Source organism: Oryctolagus cuniculus, chromosome 15, assembly GCF_051225735.1.
Source record: "Oryctolagus cuniculus isolate XC-2025 breed Fujian yellow rabbit chromosome 15, ASM5122573v1, whole genome shotgun sequence".
NCBI lineage: Eukaryota > Metazoa > Chordata > Mammalia > Lagomorpha > Leporidae > Oryctolagus > Oryctolagus cuniculus.
In genome coordinates, this window is record NC_142881.1 from 94814400 (window position 1) to 94834385 (window position 19986).

The following is a 19986-nucleotide window of genomic DNA, read 5'->3' on the forward strand; positions in this document are numbered from 1 at the left end:
GTGGTTTTGGAGAAAAGCACAATCTTCCTGTTCGGCAAATGTATCCAATGTCATGTTTACACAAAGAAATATCATGTTTTCTCAGGTTTCTGAAGCTTTCTTCCTAGAAAACTCGAATGTGTGGAGTATTTGAGTCCAGGGGGAACCAATTAGCGTTTGCCAGCAGAAAACAAAAAGGGTCCTGCTAAAATGCATTCAAAACCTTAAAGTCCATAGAGAATATCCAGAAAACACAAACACACACAGAGGCTGTAGCAAGATTTGGGATTGAGATAACTACAAATCACCAGATAGTTTTGTTTTCATCCAGGAGTATCTGGACAAATTGTTGTGGATTTCGGGTGAAATTTAACCAAAAATCATCGTGAAAGTGGTTTTGGAGAAAAGCACAATCTTCCTGTTCGGCAAATGTATCCAATGTCATGTTTACAGAAAGAAATATCATGTTTTCTCAGGTTTCTGAAGCTTTCTTCCTAGAAAACTCGCATGTGTGGAGGATTTGACTCCAGGTGGAACCAATTAGCGTTTGCCAGCAGAAAACAAAAAGGGTCCTGCTAAAATGCATTCAAAACCTTAAAGTCCATAGAGAATATCCAGAAAACACAAACACACAGAGAGGCTGTAGCAAGATCTGGGATTGAGATAGCTACAAATCACCAGATAGTTTTGTTTTCATCCAGGAGTATCTGGACAAATTGTTGTGGATTTCGGGTGAAATTTAACCAAAAATCACCGTGAAAGTGGTTTTGGAGAAAAGCACAATCTTCCTGTTCGGCAAATGTATCCAATGTCATGTTTACAGAAAGAAATATCATGTTTTCTCAGGTTTCTGAAGCTTTCTTCCTAGAAAACTCGAATGTGTGGAGGATTTGACTCCAGGTGGAACCAATTAGCGTTTGCCAGCAGAAAACAAAAAGGGTCCTGCTAAAATGCATTCAAAACCTTAAAGTCCATAGAGAATATCCAGAAAACACAAACACACAGAGAGGCTGTAGCAAGATCTGGGATTGAGATAGCTACAAATCACCAGATAGTTTTGTTTTCATCCAGGAGTATCTGGACAAATTGTTGTGGATTTCGGGTGAAATTTAACCAAAAATCACCGTGAAAGTGGTTTTGGAGAAAAGCACAATCTTCCTGTTCTGCAAATGCATCCAATGTCATGTTTACACAAAGAAATATCATGTTTTCTCAGGTTTCTGAAGCTTTCTTCCTAGAAAACTCGCATGTGTGGAGGATTTGACTCCAGGTGGAACCAATTAGCGTTTGCCAGCAGAAAACAAAAAGGGTCCTGCTAAAATGCATTCAAAACCTTAAAGTCTATAGAGAATATCCAGAAAACACAAACACACACAGAGGCTGTAGCAAGATCTGGGATTGAGATAGCGACAAATCACCAGATAGTTTGGTTTTCATCCAGGAGTATCTGGACAAATTGTTGTGGATTTCGGGTGAAATTTAACCAAAAATCTCCGTGAAAGCGGTTTTGGAGAAAAGCACAATCTTCCTGTTCGGCAAATGTATCCAATGTCATGTTTACAAATACAAATATCATGTTTTCTCAGGTTTCTGAAGCTTTCTTCCTAGAAAACTCGAATGTGTGGAGGATTTGAGTCCAGGTGGAACCAATTAGCGTTTGCCAGCAGAAAACAAAAAGGGTCCTGCTAAAATCATTCAAAACCTTAAAGTCCATAGAGAATATCCAGAAAACACAAACACACACAGGTTGTAGCAAGATCTGGGATTGAGATAGCTACAAATCACCAGATAGTTTGGTTTTCATCCAGGAGTATCTGGACAAATTGTTGTGGATTTCGGGTGAAATTTAAGCAAAAATCACCGTGCAAGTGGTTTTGGAGAAAAGCACAATCTTCCTGTTCGGCAAATGTATCCAATGTCATGTTTACACAAAGAAATATCATGTTTTCTCAGGTTTCTGAAGCTTTCTTCCTAGAAAACTCGAATGTGTGGAGTATTTGAGTCCTGGGGGAACCAATTAGCGTTTGCCAGCAGAAAACAAAAAGGGTCCTGCTAAAATGCATTCAAAACCTTAAAGTCCATAGAGAATATCCAGAGAACACAAACACACACAGAGAGGCTGTAGCAAGATCTGGGATTGAGATAGCTACAAATCACCAGATAGTTTGGTTTTCATCCAGGAGTATCGGGACAAATTGTTGTGGATTTCGGGTGAAATTTAACCAAAAATCACCGTGATAATGGTTTTGGAGGAAAGCACAATCTTCCTGTTCGGCAAATGTATCCAATGTCATGTTTACAGAAAGAAATATCATGTTTTCTCAGGTTTCTGAAGCTTTCTTCCTAGAAAACTCGAATGTGTGGAATATTTGACTCCAGGTGGAACCAATTAGCGTTTGCCAGCAGAAAACAAAAAGGGTCCTGCTAAAATGCATTCAAAACCTTAAAGTCCATAGAGAATATCCAGAAAACACAAACACACACAGAGGCTGTAGCAAGATTTGGGATTGAGATACTTACAAATCACCAGATAGTTTTGTTTTCATCCAGGAGTATCTGGACAAATTGTTGTGGATTTCGGGTGAAATTTAACCAAAAATCATCGTGAAAGTGGTTTTGGAGAAAAGCACAATCTTCCTGTTCGGCAAATGTATCCAATGTCATGTTTACAGAAAGAAATATCATGTTTTCTCAGGTTTCTGAAGCTTTCTTCCTAGAAAACTCGCATGTGTGGAGGATTTGAGTCCAGGTGGAACCAATTAGCGTTTGCCAGCAGAAAACAAAAAGGGTCCTGCTAAAATGCATTCAAAACCTTAAAGTCCATAGAGAATATCCAGAAAACACAAACACACAGAGAGGCTGTAGCAAGATCTGGGATTGAGATAGCTACAAATCACCAGATAGTTTTGTTTTCATCCAGGAGTATCTGGACAAATTGTTGTGGATTTCGGGTGAAATTTAACCAAAAATCACCGTGAAAGTGGTTTTGGAGAAAAGCACAATCTTCCTGTTCGGCAAATGTATCCAATGTCATGTTTACAGAAAGAAATATCATGTTTTCTCAGGTTTCTGAAGCTTTCTTCCTAGAAAACTCGAATGTGTGGAGGATTTGACTCCAGGTGGAACCAATTAGCGTTTGCCAGCAGAAAACAAAAAGGGTCCTGCTAAAATGCATTCAAAACCTTAAAGTCCATAGAGAATATCCAGAGAACACAAACACACAGAGAGGCTGTAGCAAGATCTGGGATTGAGATAGCTACAAATCACCAGATAGTTTGGTTTTCATCCAGGAGTATCTGGACAAATTGTTGTGGATTTCGGGTGAAATTTAACCAAAATCACCGTGAAAGTGGTTTTGGAGAAAAGCACAATCTTCCTGTTCGGGAAATGCATCCAATGTCATGTTTACAGAAAGAAATATCATGTTTTCTCAGGTTTCTGAAGCTTTCTTCCTAGAAAACTCGAATGTGTGGAGTATTTGAGTCCAGGTGGAACCAATTAGCGTTTGCCAGCAGAAAACAAAAAGGGTCCTGCTAAAATGCATTCAAAACCTTAAAGTCCATAGAGAATATCCAGAAAACACAAACACACACAGAGGCTGTAGCAAGATCTGGCATTGAGATAGCTACAAATCACCAGATAGTTTTGTTTTCATCCAGGAGTATCTGGACAAATTGTTGTGGATTTCGGGTGAAATTTAACCAAAAATCACCGTGAAAGTGGTTTTGGAGAAAAGCACAATCTTCCTGTTCGGGAAATGCATCCAATGTCATGTTTACAGAAAGAAATATCATGTTTTCTCAGGTTTCTGAAGCTTTCTTCCTAGAAAACTCGCATGTGTGGAGGATTTGACTCCAGGTGGAACCAATTAGCGTTTGCCAGCAGAAAACAAAAAGGGTCCTGCTAAAATGCATTCAAAACCTTAAAGTCCATAGAGAATATCCAGAAAACACAAACACACACAGAGGCTGTAGCAAGATCTGGGATTGAGATAGCTACAAATCACCAGATAGTTTGGTTTTCATCCAGGAGTATCTGGACAAATTGTTGTGGATTTCGGGTGAAATTTAACCAAAAATCACCGTGATAATGGTTTTGGAGGAAAGCACAATCTTCCTGTTCGGCAAATGTATCCAATGTCATGTTTACAGAAAGAAATATCATGTTTTCTCAGGTTTCTGAAGCTTTCTTCCTAGAAAACTCGAATGTGTGGAGTATTTGACTCCAGGTGGAACCAATTAGCGTTTGCCAGCAGAAAACAAAAAGGGTCCTGCTAAAATGCATTCAAAACCTTAAAGTCCATAGAGAATATCCAGAAAACACAAACACACACAGAGGCTGTAGCAAGATCTGGGATTGAGATAGCTACAAATCACCAGATAGTTTTGTTTTCATCCAGGAGTATCTGGACAAATTGTTGTGGATTTCGGGTGAAATTTAACCAAAAATCACCGTGAAAGTGGTTTTGGAGAAAAGCACAATCTTCCTGTTCGGGAAATGCATCCAATGTCATGTTTACAGAAAGAAATATCATGTTTTCTCAGGTTTCTGAAGCTTTCTTCCTAGAAAACTCGCATGTGTGGAGGATTTGACTCCAGGTGGAACCAATTAGCGTTTGCCAGCAGAAAACAAAAAGGGTCCTGCTAAAATGCATTCAAAACCTTAAAGTCCATAGAGAATATCCAGAAAACACAAACACACACAGGTTGTAGCAAGATCTGGGATTGAGATAGCTACAAATCACCAGATAGTTTGGTTTTCATCCAGGAGTATCTGGACAAATTGTTGTGGATTTCGGGTGAAATTTAAGCAAAAATCACCGTGCAAGTGGTTTTGGAGAAAAGCACAATCTTCCTGTTCGGCAAATGTATCCAATGTCATGTTTACACAAAGATATATCATGTTTTCTCAGGTTTCTGAAGCTTTCTTCCTAGAAAACTCGAATGTGTGGAGTATTTGACTCCAGGTGGAATCATGTAGCTTTTGACAGCAGAAAACAAAAAGGGTCCTGCTAAAATGCATTCAAAAACTTAAAGTCCATAGAGAATATCCAGAGAAAACAAACACACACAGAGGCTGTAGAAAGATCTGGGATTGAGATAGCTACAAATCACCAGATAGTTTTGTTTTCATCCAGGAGTATCTGGACAAATTGTTGTGGATTTCGGGTGAAATTTAACCAAAAATCACCGTGAAAGTGGTTTTGGAGAAAAGCACAATCTTCCTGTTCGGCAAATGTATCCAATGTCATGTTTACAGAAAGAAATATCATGTTTTCTCAGGTTTCTGAAGCTTTCTTCCTAGAAAACTCGAATGTGTGGAGGATTTGACTCCAGGTGGAACCAATTAGCGTTTGCCAGCAGAAAACAAAAAGGGTCCTGCTAAAATGCATTCAAAACCTTAAAGTCCATAGAGAATATCCAGAAAACACAAACACACACAGAGGCTGTAGCAAGATCTGGGATTGAGATAGCTACAAATCACCAGATAGTTTGGTTTTCATCCAGGAGTATCTGGACAAATTGTTGTGGATTTCAGGTGAAATTTAACCAAAAATCACCGTGAAAGTGGTTTTGGAGAAAAGCACAATCTTCCTGTTCGGCAAATGTATCCAATGTCATGTTTACAGAAAGAAATATCATGTTTTCTCAGGTTTCTGAAGCTTTCTTCCTAGAAAACTCGAATGTGTGGAGGATTTGAGTCCAGGTGGAACCAATTAGCGTTTGCCAGCAGAAAACAAAAAGGGTCCTTCTAAAATGCATTCAAAACCTTAAAGTCCATAGAGAATATCCAGAGAACACAAACACACACAGAGGCTGTAGCAAGATCTGGGATTGAGATAGCTACAAATCACCAGATAGTTTGGTTTTCATCCAGGAGTATCTGGACAAATTGTTGTGGATTTCGGGTGAAATTTAACCAAAAATCACCGTGAAAGTGGTTTTGGAGAAAAGCACAATCTTCCTGTTCGGCAAATGTATCCAATGTCATGTTTACAGAAAGAAATATCATGTTTTCTCAGGTTTCTGAAGCTTTCTTCCTAGAAAACTCGAATGTGTGGAGTATTTGAGTCCAGGTGGAACCAATTAGCGTTTGCCAGCAGAAAACAAAAAGGGTCCTGCTAAAATGCATTCAAAACCTTAAAGTCCATAGAGAATATCCAGAAAACACAAACACACACAGAGGCTGTAGGAAGATCTGGGATTGAGATAGCTACAAATCACCAGATAGTTTTGTTTTCATCCAGGAGTATCTGGACCAATTGTTGTGGATTTCGGGTGAAATTTAACCAAAAATCACCGTGAAAGTGGTTTTGGAGAAAAGCACAATCTTCCTGTTCGGGAAATGCATCCAATGTCATGTTTACAGAAAGAAATATCATGTTTTCTCAGGTTTCTGAAGCTTTCTTCCTAGAAAACTCGCATGTGTGGAGGATTTGACTCCAGGTGGAACCAATTAGCGTTTGCCAGCAGAAAACAAAAAGGGTCCTGCTAAAATGCATTCAAAACCTTAAACTCCATAGAGAATATCCAGAAAACACAAACACACACAGAGGCTGTAGCAAGATCTGGGATTGAGATAGCTACAAATCACCAGATAGTTTGGTTTTCATCCAGGAGTATCTGGACAAATTGTTGTGGATTTCGGGTGAAATTTAACCAAAAATCACTGTGAAAGTGGTTTTGGAGAAAAGCACAATCTTCCTGTTCGGCAAATGTATCCAATGTCATGTTAACACAAAGAAATATCATGTTTTCTCAGGTTTCTGAAGCTTTCTTCCTAGAAAACTCGCATGTGTGGAGGATTTGAGTCCAGGTGGAACCAATTAGCGTTTGCCAGCAGAAAACAAAAAGGGTCCTGCTAAAATGCATTCAAAACCTTAAAGTCCATAGAGAATATCCAGAAAACACAAACACACACAGAGGCTGTAGCAAGATCTGGGATTGAGATAGCTACAAATCACCAGATAGTTTGGTTTTCATCCAGGAGTATCTGGACAAATTGTTGTGGATTTCGGGTGAAATTTAAGCAAAAATCACCGTGCAAGTGGTTTTGGAGAAAAGCACAATCTTCCTGTTCGGCAAATGTATCCAATGTCATGTTTACACAAAGAAATATCATGTTTTCTCAGGTTTCTGAAGCTTTCTTCCTAGAAAACTCGAATGTGTGGAGTATTTGACTCCAGGTGGAATCATGTAGCTTTTGACAGCAGAAAACAAAAAGGGTCCTGCTAAAATGCATTCAAAAACTTAAAGTCCATAGAGAATATCCAGAGAAAACAAACACACACAGAGGCTGTAGAAAGATCTGGGATTGAGATAGCTACAAATCACCAGATAGTTTTGTTTTCATCCAGGAGTATCTGGACAAATTGTTGTGGATTTCGGGTGAAATTTAACCAAAAATCACCGTGAAAGTGGTTTTGGAGAAAAGCACAATCTTCCTGTTCGGCAAATGTATCCAATGTCATGTTTACAGAAAGAAATATCATGTTTTCTCAGGTTTCTGAAGCTTTCTTCCTAGAAAACTCGAATGTGTGGAGGATTTGAGTCCAGGTGGAACCAATTAGCGTTTGCCAGTAGAAAACAAAAAGGGTCCTGCTAAAATGCATTCAAAACCTTAAAGTCCATAGAGAATATCCAGAAAACACAAACACACACAGAGGCTGTAGCAAGATCTGGGATTGAGATAGCTACAAATCACCAGATAGTTTTGTTTTCATCCAGGAGTATCTGGACAAATTGTTGTGGATTTCGGGTGAAATTTAACCAAAAATCACCGTGAAAGTGGTTTTGGAGAAAAGCACAATCTTCCTGTTCGGGAAATGCATCCAATGTCATGTTTACAGAAAGAAATATCATGTTTTCTCAGGTTTCTGAAGCTTTCTTCCTAGAAAACTCGCATGTGTGGAGGATTTGACTCCAGGTGGAACCAATTAGCGTTTGCCAGCAGAAAACAAAAAGGGTCCTGCTAAAATGCATTCAAAACCTTAAAGTCCATAGAGAATATCCAGAAAACACAAACACACACAGAGGCTGTAGCAAGATCTGGGATTGAGATAGCTACAAATCACCAGATAGTTTGGTTTTCATCCAGGAGTATCTGGACAAATTGTTGTGGATTTCGGGTGAAATTTAAGCAAAAATCACCGTGCAAGTGGTTTTGGAGAAAAGCACAATCTTCCTGTTCGGCAAATGTATCCAATGTCATGTTTACACAAAGAAATATCATGTTTTCTCAGGTTTCTGAAGCTTTCTTCCTAGAAAACTCGAATGTGTGGAGTATTTGACTCCAGGTGGAATCATGTAGCTTTTGACAGCACAAAACAAAAAGGGTCCTGCTAAAATGCATTCAAAAACTTAAAGTCCATAGAGAATATCCAGAGAAAACAAACACACACAGAGGCTGTAGAAAGATCTGGGATTGAGATAGCTACAAATCACCAGATAGTTTTGTTTTCATCCAGGAGTATCTGGACAAATTGTTGTGGATTTCGGGTGAAATTTAACCAAAAATCACCGTGAAAGTGGTTTTGGAGAAAAGCACAATCTTCCTGTTCGGCAAATGTATCCAATGTCATGTTTACAGAAAGAAATATCATGTTTTCTCAGGTTTCTGAAGCTTTCTTCCTAGAAAACTCGAATGTGTGGAGGATTTGACTCCAGGTGGAACCAATTAGCGTTTGCCAGCAGAAAACAAAAAGGGTCCTGCTAAAATGCATACAAAACCTTAAAGTCCATAGAGAATATCCAGAAAACACAAACACACACAGAGGCTGTAGCAAGATCTGGGATTGAGATAGCTACAAATCACCAGATAGTTTGGTTTTCATCCAGGAGTATCTGGACAAATTGTTGTGGATTTCGGGTGAAATTTAACCAAAATCACCGTGAAAGTGGTTTTGGAGAAAAGCACAATCTTCCTGTTCGGCAAATGTATCCAATGTCATGTTTACAGAAAGAAATATCATGTTTTCTCAGGTTTCTGAAGTTTTCTTCCTAGAAAACTCGAATGTGTGGAGGATTTGAGTCCAGGTGGAACCAATTAGCGTTTGCCAGCAGAAAACAAAAAGGGTCCTGCTAAAATGCATTCAAAACCTTAAAGTCCATAGAGAATATCCAGAAAACACAAACACACAGAGAGGCTGTAGCAAGATCTGGGATTGAGATAGCTACAAATCACCAGATAGTTTGGTTTTCATCCAGGAGTATCTGGACAAATTGTTGTGGATTTCGGGTGAAATTTAACCAAAAATCACCGTGAAAGTGGTTTTGGAGAAAAGCACAATCTTCCTGTTCGGCAAATGTATCCAATGTCATGTTTACAGAAAGAAATATCATGTTTTCTCAGGTTTCTGAAGCTTTCTTCCTAGAAAACTCGCATGTGTGGAGGATTTGAGTCCAGGTGGAACCAATTAGCGTTTGCCAGCAGAAAACAAAAAGGGTCCTGCTAAAATGCATTCAAAACCTTAAAGTCCATAGAGAATATCCAGAAAACACAAACACACACAGAGGCTGTAGCAAGATCTGGGATTGAGATAGCTACAAATCACCAGATAGTTTGGTTTTCATCCAGGAGTATCTGGACAAATTGTTGTGGATTTCGGGTGAAATTTAACCAAAAATCACCGTGATAATGGTTTTGGAGGAAAGCACAATCTTCCTGTTCGGCAAATGTATCCAATGTCATGTTTACAGAAAGAAATATCATGTTTTCTCAGGTTTCTGAAGCTTTCTTCCTAGAAAACTCGAATGTGTGGAGGATTTGAGTCCAGGTGGAACCAATTAGCGTTTGCCAGCAGAAAACAAAAAGGGTCCTGCTAAAATGCATTCAAAACCGTAAAGTCCATAGAGAATATCCAGAAAACACAAACACACACAGAGGCTGTAGCAAGATCTGGGATTGAGATAGCTACAAATCACCAGATAGTTTTGTTTTCATCCAGGAGTATCTGGACAAATTGTTGTGGATTTCGGGTGAAATTTAACCAAAAATCACCATGAAAGTGGTTTTGGAGAAAAGCACAATCTTCCTGTTCGGCAAATGCATCCAATGTCATGTTTACAGAAAGAAATATCATGTTTTCTCAGGTTTCTGAAGCTTTCTTCCTAGAAAACTCGAATGTGTGGAGTATTTGACTCCAGGTGGAACCAATTAGCGTTTGCCAGCAGAAAACAAAAAGGGTCCTGCTAAAATGCATTCAAAACCTTAAAGTCCATAGAGAATATCCAGAAAACACAAACACACACAGAGGCTGTAGCAAGATCTGGGATTGAGATAGCTACAAATCACCAGATAGTTTGGTTTTCATCCAGGAGTATCTGGACAAATTGTTGTGGATTTCGGGTGAAATTTAACCAAAAATCACCGTGAAAGTGGTTTTGGAGAAAAGCACAATCTTCCTGTTCGGGAAATGCATCCAATGTCATGTTTACACAAAGAAATATCATGTTTTCTCAGGTTTCTGAAGCTTTCTTCCTAGAAAACTCGCATGTGTGGAGGATTTGACTCCAGGTGGAACCAATTAGCGTTTGCCAGCAGAAAACAAAAAGGGTCCTGCTAAAATGCATTCAAAACCTTAAAGTCCATAGAGAATATCCAGAAAACACAAACACACACAGGTTGTAGCAAGATCTGGGATTGAGATAGCTACAAATCACCAGATAGTTTGGTTTTCATCCAGGAGTATCTGGACAAATTGTTGTGGATTTCGGGTGAAATTTAAGCAAAAATCACCGTGCAAGTGGTTTTGGAGAAAAGCACAATCTTCCTGTTCGGCAAATGTATCCAATGTCATGTTTACACAAAGATATATCATGTTTTCTCAGGTTTCTGAAGCTTTCTTCCTAGAAAACTCGAATGTGTGGAGTATTTGACTCCAGGTGGAATCATGTAGCTTTTGACAGCAGAAAACAAAAAGGGTCCTGCTAAAATGCATTCAAAAACTTAAAGTCCATAGAGAATATCCAGAGAAAACAAACACACACAGAGGCTGTAGAAAGATCTGGGATTGAGATAGCTACAAATCACCAGATAGTTTTGTTTTCATCCAGGAGTATCTGGACAAATTGTTGTGGATTTCGGGTGAAATTTAACCAAAAATCACCGTGAAAGTGGTTTTGGAGAAAAGCACAATCTTCCTGTTCGGCAAATGTATCCAATGTCATGTTTACAGAAAGAAATATCATGTTTTCTCAGGTTTCTGAAGCTTTCTTCCTAGAAAACTCGAATGTGTGGAGGATTTGAGTCCAGGTGGAACCAATTAGCGTTTGCCAGCAGAAAACAAAAAGGGTCCTGCTAAAATGCATTCAAAACCTTAAAGTCCATAGAGAATATCCAGAAAACACAAACACACACAGAGGCTGTAGCAAGATCTGGGATTGAGATAGCTACAAATCACCAGATAGTTTGGTTTTCATCCAGGAGTATCTGGACAAATTGTTGTGGATTTCGGGTGAAATTTAACCAAAATCACCGTGAAAGTGGTTTTGGAGAAAAGCACAATCTTCCTGTTCGGCAAATGTATCCAATGTCATGTTTACAGAAAGAAATATCATGTTTTCTCAGGTTTCTGAAGCTTTCTTCCTAGAAAACTCGAATGTGTGGAGGATTTGACTCCAGGTGGAACCAATTAGCGTTTGCCAGCAGAAAACAAAAAGGGTCCTGCTAAAATGCATTCAAAACCTTAAAGTCCATAGAGAATATCCAGAAAACACAAACACACAGAGAGGCTGTAGCAAGATCTGGGATTGAGATAGCTACAAATCACCAGATAGTTTTGTTTTCATCCAGGAGTATCTGGACAAATTGTTGTGGATTTCGGGTGAAATTTAACCAAAAATCACCGTGAAAGTGGTTTTGGAGAAAAGCACAATCTTCCTGTTCGGGAAATGCATCCAATGTCATGTTTACACAAAGAAATATCATGTTTTCTCAGGTTTCTGAAGCTTTCTTCCTAGAAAACTCGCATGTGTGGAGGATTTGACTCCAGGTGGAACCAATTAGCGTTTGCCAGCAGAAAACAAAAAGGGTCCTGCTAAAATGCATTCAAAACCTTAAAGTCCATAGAGAATATCCAGAAAACACAAACACACACAGGTTGTAGCAAGATCTGGGATTGAGATAGCTACAAATCACCAGATAGTTTGGTTTTCATCCAGGAGTATCTGGACAAATTGTTGTGGATTTCGGGTGAAATTTAAGCAAAAATCACCGTGCAAGTGGTTTTGGAGAAAAGCACAATCTTCCTGTTCGGCAAATGTATCCAATGTCATGTTTACACAAAGATATATCATGTTTTCTCAGGTTTCTGAAGCTTTCTTCCTAGAAAACTCGAATGTGTGGAGTATTTGACTCCAGGTGGAATCATGTAGCTTTTGACAGCAGAAAACAAAAAGGGTCCTGCTAAAATGCATTCAAAAACTTAAAGTCCATAGAGAATATCCAGAGAAAACAAACACACACAGAGGCTGTAGAAAGATCTGGGATTGAGATAGCTACAAATCACCAGATAGTTTTGTTTTCATCCAGGAGTATCTGGACAAATTGTTGTGGATTTCGGGTGAAATTTAACCAAAAATCACCGTGAAAGTGGTTTTGGAGAAAAGCACAATCTTCCTGTTCGGCAAATGTATCCAATGTCATGTTTACAGAAAGAAATATCATGTTTTCTCAGGTTTCTGAAGCTTTCTTCCTAGAAAACTCGAATGTGTGGAGGATTTGAGTCCAGGTGGAACCAATTAGCGTTTGCCAGCAGAAAACAAAAAGGGTCCTGCTAAAATGCATTCAAAACCTTAAAGTCCATAGAGAATATCCAGAAAACACAAACACACACAGAGGCTGTAGCAAGATCTGGGATTGAGATAGCTACAAATCACCAGATAGTTTTGTTTTCATCCAGGAGTATCTGGACAAATTGTTGTGGATTTCGGGTGAAATTTAACCAAAATCACCGTGAAAGTGGTTTTGGAGAAAAGCACAATCTTCCTGTTCGGCAAATGTATCCAATGTCATGTTTACAGAAAGAAATATCATGTTTTCTCAGGTTTCTGAAGCTTTCTTCCTAGAAAACTCGAATGTGTGGAGTATTTGAGTCCAGGTGGAACCAATTAGCGTTTGCCAGCAGAAAACAAAAAGGGTCCTGCTAAAATGCATTCAAAACCTTAAAGTCCATAGAGAATATCCAGAAAACACAAACACACACAGAGGCTGTAGCAAGATCTGGGATTGAGATAGCTACAAATCACCAGATAGTTTTGTTTTCATCCAGGAGTATCTGGACAAATTGTTGTGGATTTCGGGTGAAATTTAACCAAAAATCACCGTGAAAGTGGTTTTGGAGAAAAGCACAATCTTCCTGTTCGGGAAATGCATCCAATGTCATGTTTACAGAAAGAAATATCATGTTTTCTCAGGTTTCTGAAGCTTTCTTCCTAGAAAACTCGCATGTGTGGAGGATTTGACTCCAGGTGGAACCAATTAGCGTTTGCCAGCAGAAAACAAAAAGGGTCCTGCTAAAATGCATTCAAAACCTTAAAGTCCATAGAGAATATCCAGAAAACACAAACACACACAGAGGCTGTAGCAAGATCTGGGATTGAGATAGCTACAAATCACCAGATAGTTTTGTTTTCATCCAGGAGTATCTGGACAAATTGTTGTGGATTTCGGGTGAAATTTAACCAAAAATCACCGTGAAAGTGGTTTTGGAGAAAAGCACAATCTTCCTGTTCGGGAAATGCATCCAATGTCATGTTTACAGAAAGAAATATCATGTTTTCTCAGGTTTCTGAAGCTTTCTTCCTAGAAAACTCGCATGTGTGGAGGATTTGACTCCAGGTGGAACCAATTAGCTTTTGCCAGCAGAAAACAAAAAGGGTCCTGCTAAAATGCATTCAAAACCTTAAAGTCCATAGAGAATATCCAGAAAACACAAACACACACAGAGGCTGTAGCAAGATCTGGGATTGAGATAGCTACAAATCACCAGATAGTTTTGTTTTCATCCAGGAGTATCTGGACAAATTGTTGTGGATTTCGGGTGAAATTTAACCAAAAATCACCGTGATAATGGTTTTGGAGGAAAGCACAATCTTCCTGTTCGGCAAATGTATCCAATGTCATGTTTACAGAAAGAAATATCATGTTTTCTCAGGTTTCTGAAGCTTTCTTCCTAGAAAACTCGAATGTGTGGAGTATTTGACTCCAGGTGGAACCAATTAGCGTTTGCCAGCAGAAAACAAAAAGGGTCCTGCTAAAATGCATTCAAAACCTTAAAGTCCATAGAGAATATCCAGAAAACACAAACACACACAGAGGCTGTAGCAAGATCTGGGATTGAGATAGCTACAAATCACCAGATAGTTTTGTTTTCATCCAGGAGTATCTGGACAAATTGTTGTGGATTTCGGGTGAAATTTAACCAAAAATCACCGTGAAAGTGGTTTTGGAGAAAAGCACAATCTTCCTGTTCGGGAAATGCATCCAATGTCATGTTTACAGAAAGAAATATCATGTTTTCTCAGGTTTCTGAAGCTTTCTTCCTAGAAAACTCGCATGTGTGGAGGATTTGACTCCAGGTGGAACCAATTAGCGTTTGCCAGCAGAAAACAAAAAGGGTCCTGCTAAAATGCATTCAAAACCTTAAAGTCCATAGAGAATATCCAGAAAACACAAACACACACAGAGGTTGTAGCAAGATCTGGGATTGAGATAGCTACAAATCACCAGATAGTTTTGTTTTCATCCAGGAGTATCTGGACAAATTGTTGTGGATTTCGGGTGAAATTTAAGCAAAAATCACCGTGAAAGTGGTTTTGGAGAAAAGCACAATCTTCCTGTTCGGCAAATGTATCCAATGTCATGTTTACACAAAGAAATATCATGTTTTCTCAGGTTTCTGAAGCTTTCTTCCTAGAAAACTCGAATGTGTGGAGGATTTGAGTCCAGGTGGAACCAATTAGCGTTTGCCAGCAGAAAACAAAAAGGGTCCTGCTAAAATGCATTCAAAACCTTAAAGTCCATAGAGAATATCCAGAGAACACAAACACACACAGAGGCTGTAGCAAGATCTGGGATTGAGATAGCTACAAATCACCAGATAGTTTGGTTTTCATCCAGGAGTATCGGGACAAATTGTTGTGGATTTCGGGTGAAATTTAACCAAAAATCACCGTGAAAGTGGTTTTCGAGAAAAGCATAATCTTCCTGTTCGGGAAATGCATCCAATGTCATGTTTACAGAAAGAAATATCATGTTTTCTCAGGTTTCTGAAGCTTTCTTCCTAGAAAACTCGAATGTGTGGAGGATTTGACTCCAGGTGGAACCAATTAGCGTTTGCCAGCAGAAAACAAAAAGGGTCCTGCTAAAATGCATTCAAAACCTTAAAGTCCATAGAGAATATCCAGAGAACACAAACACACACAGAGGCTGTAGCAAGATCTGGGATTGAGATAGCTACAAATCACCAGATAGTTTTCTTTTCATCCAGGAGTATCTGGACAAATTGTTGTGGATTTCGGGTGAAATTTAACCAAAAATCACCGTGATAATGGTTTTGGAGGAAAGCACAATCTTCCTGATCGGCAAATGTATCCAATGTCATGTTTACAGAAAGAAATATCATGTTTTCTCAGGTTTCTGAAGCTTTCTTCCTAGAAAACTCGCATGTGTGGAGGATTTGACTCCAGGTGGAACCAATTAGCGTTTGCCAGCAGAAAACAAAATGGGTCCTGCTAAAATGCATTCAAAACCTTAAAGTCCATAGAGAATATCCAGAAAACACAAACACACAGAGAGGCTGTAGCAAGATCTGGGATTGAGATAGCTACAAATCACCAGATAGTTTTGTTTTCATCCAGGAGTATCTGGACAAATTCTTGTAGTTTTGAAGGGAAATTTAACCAAAAATCACCGTGAAAGTGGTTTTGGAGAAAAGCACAATCTTCCTGTTCGGGAAATGCATCCAATGTCATGTTTACAGAAAGAAATATCATGTTTTCTCAGGTTTCTGAATCTTTCTTCCTAGAAAACTCGCATGTGTGGAGGATTTGACTCCAGGTGGAACCAATTAGCGTTTGCCAGCAGAAAACAAAAAGGGTCCTGCTAAAATGCATTCAAAACCTTAAAGTCCATAGAGAATATCCAGAAAACACAAACACACACAGAGTTTGTAGCAAGATCTGGGATTGAGATAGCTACAAATCACCAGATAGTTTGGTTTTCATCCAGGAGTATCTGGACAAATTGTTGTGGATTTCGGGTGAAATTTAAGCAAAAATCACCGTGAAAGTGGTTTTGGAGAAAAGCACAATCTTCCTGTTCGGCAAATGTATCCAATGTCATGTTTACACAAAGAAATATCATGTTTTCTCAGGTTTCTGAAGCTTTCTTCCTAGAAAACTCGAATGTGTGGAGGATTTGAGTCCAGGTGGAACCAATTAGCGTTTGCCAGCAGAAAACAAAAAGGGTCCTGCTAAAATGCATTCAAAACCTTAAAGTCCATAGAGAATATCCAGAAAACACAAACACACACAGAGGCTGTAGCAAGACCTGGGATTGAGATAGCTACAAATCACCAGATAGTTTGGTTTTCATCCAGGAGTATCGGGACAAATTGTTGTGGATTTCGGGTGAAATTTAACCAAAAATCACCGTGAAAGTGGTTTTGGAGAAAAGCACAATCTTCCTGTTCGGCAAATGTATCCAATGTCATGTTTACAGAAAGAAATATCATGTTTTCTCAGGTTTCTGAAGCTTTCTTCCTAGAAAACTCGAATGTGTGGAGGATTTGAGTCCAGGTGGAACCAATTAGCGTTTGCCAGCAGAAAACAAAAAGGGTCCTGCTAAAATGCATTCAAAACCTTAAAGTCCATAGAGAATATCCAGAGAACACAAACACACACAGAGGCTGTAGCAAGATCTGGGATTGAGATAGCTACAAATCACCAGATAGTTTTGTTTTCATCCAGGAGTATCTGGACAAATTGTTGTGGATTTCGGGTGAAATTTAACCAAAAATCACCGTGATAATGGTTTTGGAGAAAAGCACAATCTTCCTGATCGGCAAATGTATCCAATGTCATGTTTACAGAAAGAAATATCATGTTTTCTCAGGTTTCTGAAGCTTTCTTCCTAGAAAACTCGCATGTGTGGAGGATTTGACTCCAGGGGGAACCAATTAGCGTTTGCCAGCAGAAAACAAAATGGGTCCTGCTAAAATGCATTCAAAACCTTAAAGTCCATAGAGAATATCCAGAAAACACAAACACACACAGAGGCTGTAGCAAGATCTGGGATTGAGATAGCTACAAATCACCAGATAGTTTTGTTTTCATCCAGGAGTATCTGGACAAATTCTTGTAGTTTTGAAGTGAAATTTAACCAAAAATCACCGTGAAAGTGGTTTTGGAGAAAAGCACAATCTTCCTGTTCGGGAAATGCATCCAATGTCATGTTTACAGAAAGAAATATCATGTTTTCTCAGGTTTCTGAAGCTTTCTTCCTAGAAAACTCGAATGTGTGGAGGATTTGAGTCCAGGTGGAACCAATTAGCGTTTGCCAGCAGAAAACAAAAAGGGTCCTGCTAAAATGCATTCAAAACCTTAAAGTCCATAGAGAATATCCAGAAAACACAAACACACACAGAGGCTGTAGCAAGATCTGTGATTGAGATAGCTACAAATCACCACATAGTTTGGTTTTCATCCAGGAGTATCGGGACAAATTGTTGTGGATTTCGGGTGAAATTTAACCAAAAATCACCGTGATAATGGTTTTGGAGGAAAGCACAATCTTCCTGTTCGGCAAATGTATCCAATGTCATGTTTACACAAAGAAATATCATGTTTTCTCAGGTTTCTGAAGCTTTCTTCCTAGAAAACTCGAATGTGTGGAGTATTTGACTCCAGGTGGAACCAATTAGCGTTTGCCAGCAGAAAACAAAAAGGGTCCTGCTAAAATGCATTCAAAACCTTAAAGTCCATAGAGAATATCCAGAAAACACAAACACACACAGAGGCTGTAGCAAGATCTGGGATTGAGATAGCTACAAATCACCAGTTTGGTTTTCATCCAGGAGTATCGGGACAAATTGTTGTGGATTTCGGGTGAAATTTAACCAAAAATCACCGTGAAAGTGGTTTTGGAGAAAAGCACAATCTTCCTGTTCGGGAAATGCATGCAATGTCATGTTTACAGAAAGAAATATCATGTTTTCTCAGGTTTCTGAAGCTTTCTTCCTAGAAAACTCGCATGTGTGGAGGATTTGAGTCCAGGTGGAACCAATTAGCGTTTGCCATCAGAAAACAAAAAGGGTCCTGCTAAAATGCATTCAAAACCTTAAAGTCCATAGAGAATATCCAGAAAACACAAACACACACAGAGGCTGTAGCAAGATTTGGGATTGAGATACTTACAAATCACCAGATAGTTTTGTTTTCATCCAGGAGTATCTGGACAAATTGTTGTGGATTTCGGGTGAAATTTAACCAAAAATCACCGTGATAATGGTTTTGGAGAAAAGCACAATCTTCCTGTTCGGGAAATGCATCCAATGTCATGTTTACAGAAAGAAATATCATGTTTTCTCAGGTTTCTGAAGCTTTCTTCCTAGAAAACTCGCATGTGTGGAGGATTTGACTCCAGGTGGAACCAATTAGCGTTTGCCAGCAGAAAACAAAAAGGGTCCTGCTAAAATGCATTCAAAACCTTAAAGTCCATAGAGAATATCCAGAAAACACAAACACACACAGAGGCAGTAGCAAGATTTGGGATTGAGATACTTACAAATCACCAGATAGTTTTGTTTTCATCCAGGAGTATCTGGACAAATTGTTGTGGATTTCGGGTGAAATTTAACCAAAAATCACCGTGAAAGTGGTTTTGGAGAAAAGCACAATCTTCCTGTTCGGGAAATGCATCCAATGTCATGTTTACAGAAAGAAATATCATGTTTTCTCAGGTTTCTGAAGCTTTCTTCCTAGAAAACTCGCATGTGTGGAGGATTTGAGTCCAGGTGGAACCAATTAGCGTTTGCCAGCAGAAAACAAAAAGGGTCCTGCTAAAATGCATTCAAAACCTTAAAGTCCATAGAGAATATCCAGAAAACACAAACACACACAGAGGTTGTAGCAAGATCTGGGATTGAGATAGCTACAAATCACCAGATAGTTTGGTTTTCATCCAGGAGTATCTGGACAAATTGTTGTGGATTTCGGGTGAAATTTAAGCAAAAATCACCGTGAAAGTGGTTTTGGAGAAAAGCACAATCTTCCTGTTCGGGAAATGTATCCAATGTCATGTTTACAGAAAGAAATATCATGTTTTCTCAGGTTTCTGAAGCTTTCTTCCTAGAAAACTCGCATGTGTGGAGGATTTGAGTCCAGGTGGAACCAATTAGCGTTTGCCATCAGAAAACAAAAAGGGTCCTGCTAAAATGCATTCAAAACCTTAAAGTCCATAGAGAATATCCAGAGAACACAAACACACACAGAGGCTGTAGCAAGATCTGGGATTGAGATAGCTACAAATCACCAGATAGTTTTGTTTTCATCCAGGAGTATCGGGACAAATTGTTGTGGATTTCGGGTGAAATTTAACCAAAAATCACCGTGATAATGGTTTTGGAGGAAAGCACAATCTTCCTGTTCGGCAAATGTATCCAATGTCATGTTTACAGAAAGAAATATCATGTTTTCTCAGGTTTCTGAAGCTTTCTTCCTAGAAAACTCGAATGTGTTTAGTATTTGACTCCAGGTGGAACCAATTAGCGTTTGCCAGCAGAAAACAAAAAGGGTCCTGCTAAAATGCATTCAAAACCTTAAAGTCCATAGAGAATATCCAGAAAACACAAACACACACAGAGGCTGTAGCAAGATTTCGGACTGAGATACTTACAAATCACCAGATAGTTTTGTTTTCATCCAGGAGTATCTGGACAAATTGTTGTGGATTTCGGGTGAAATTTAACCAAAAATCACCGTGAAAGTGGTTTTGGAGAAAAGCACA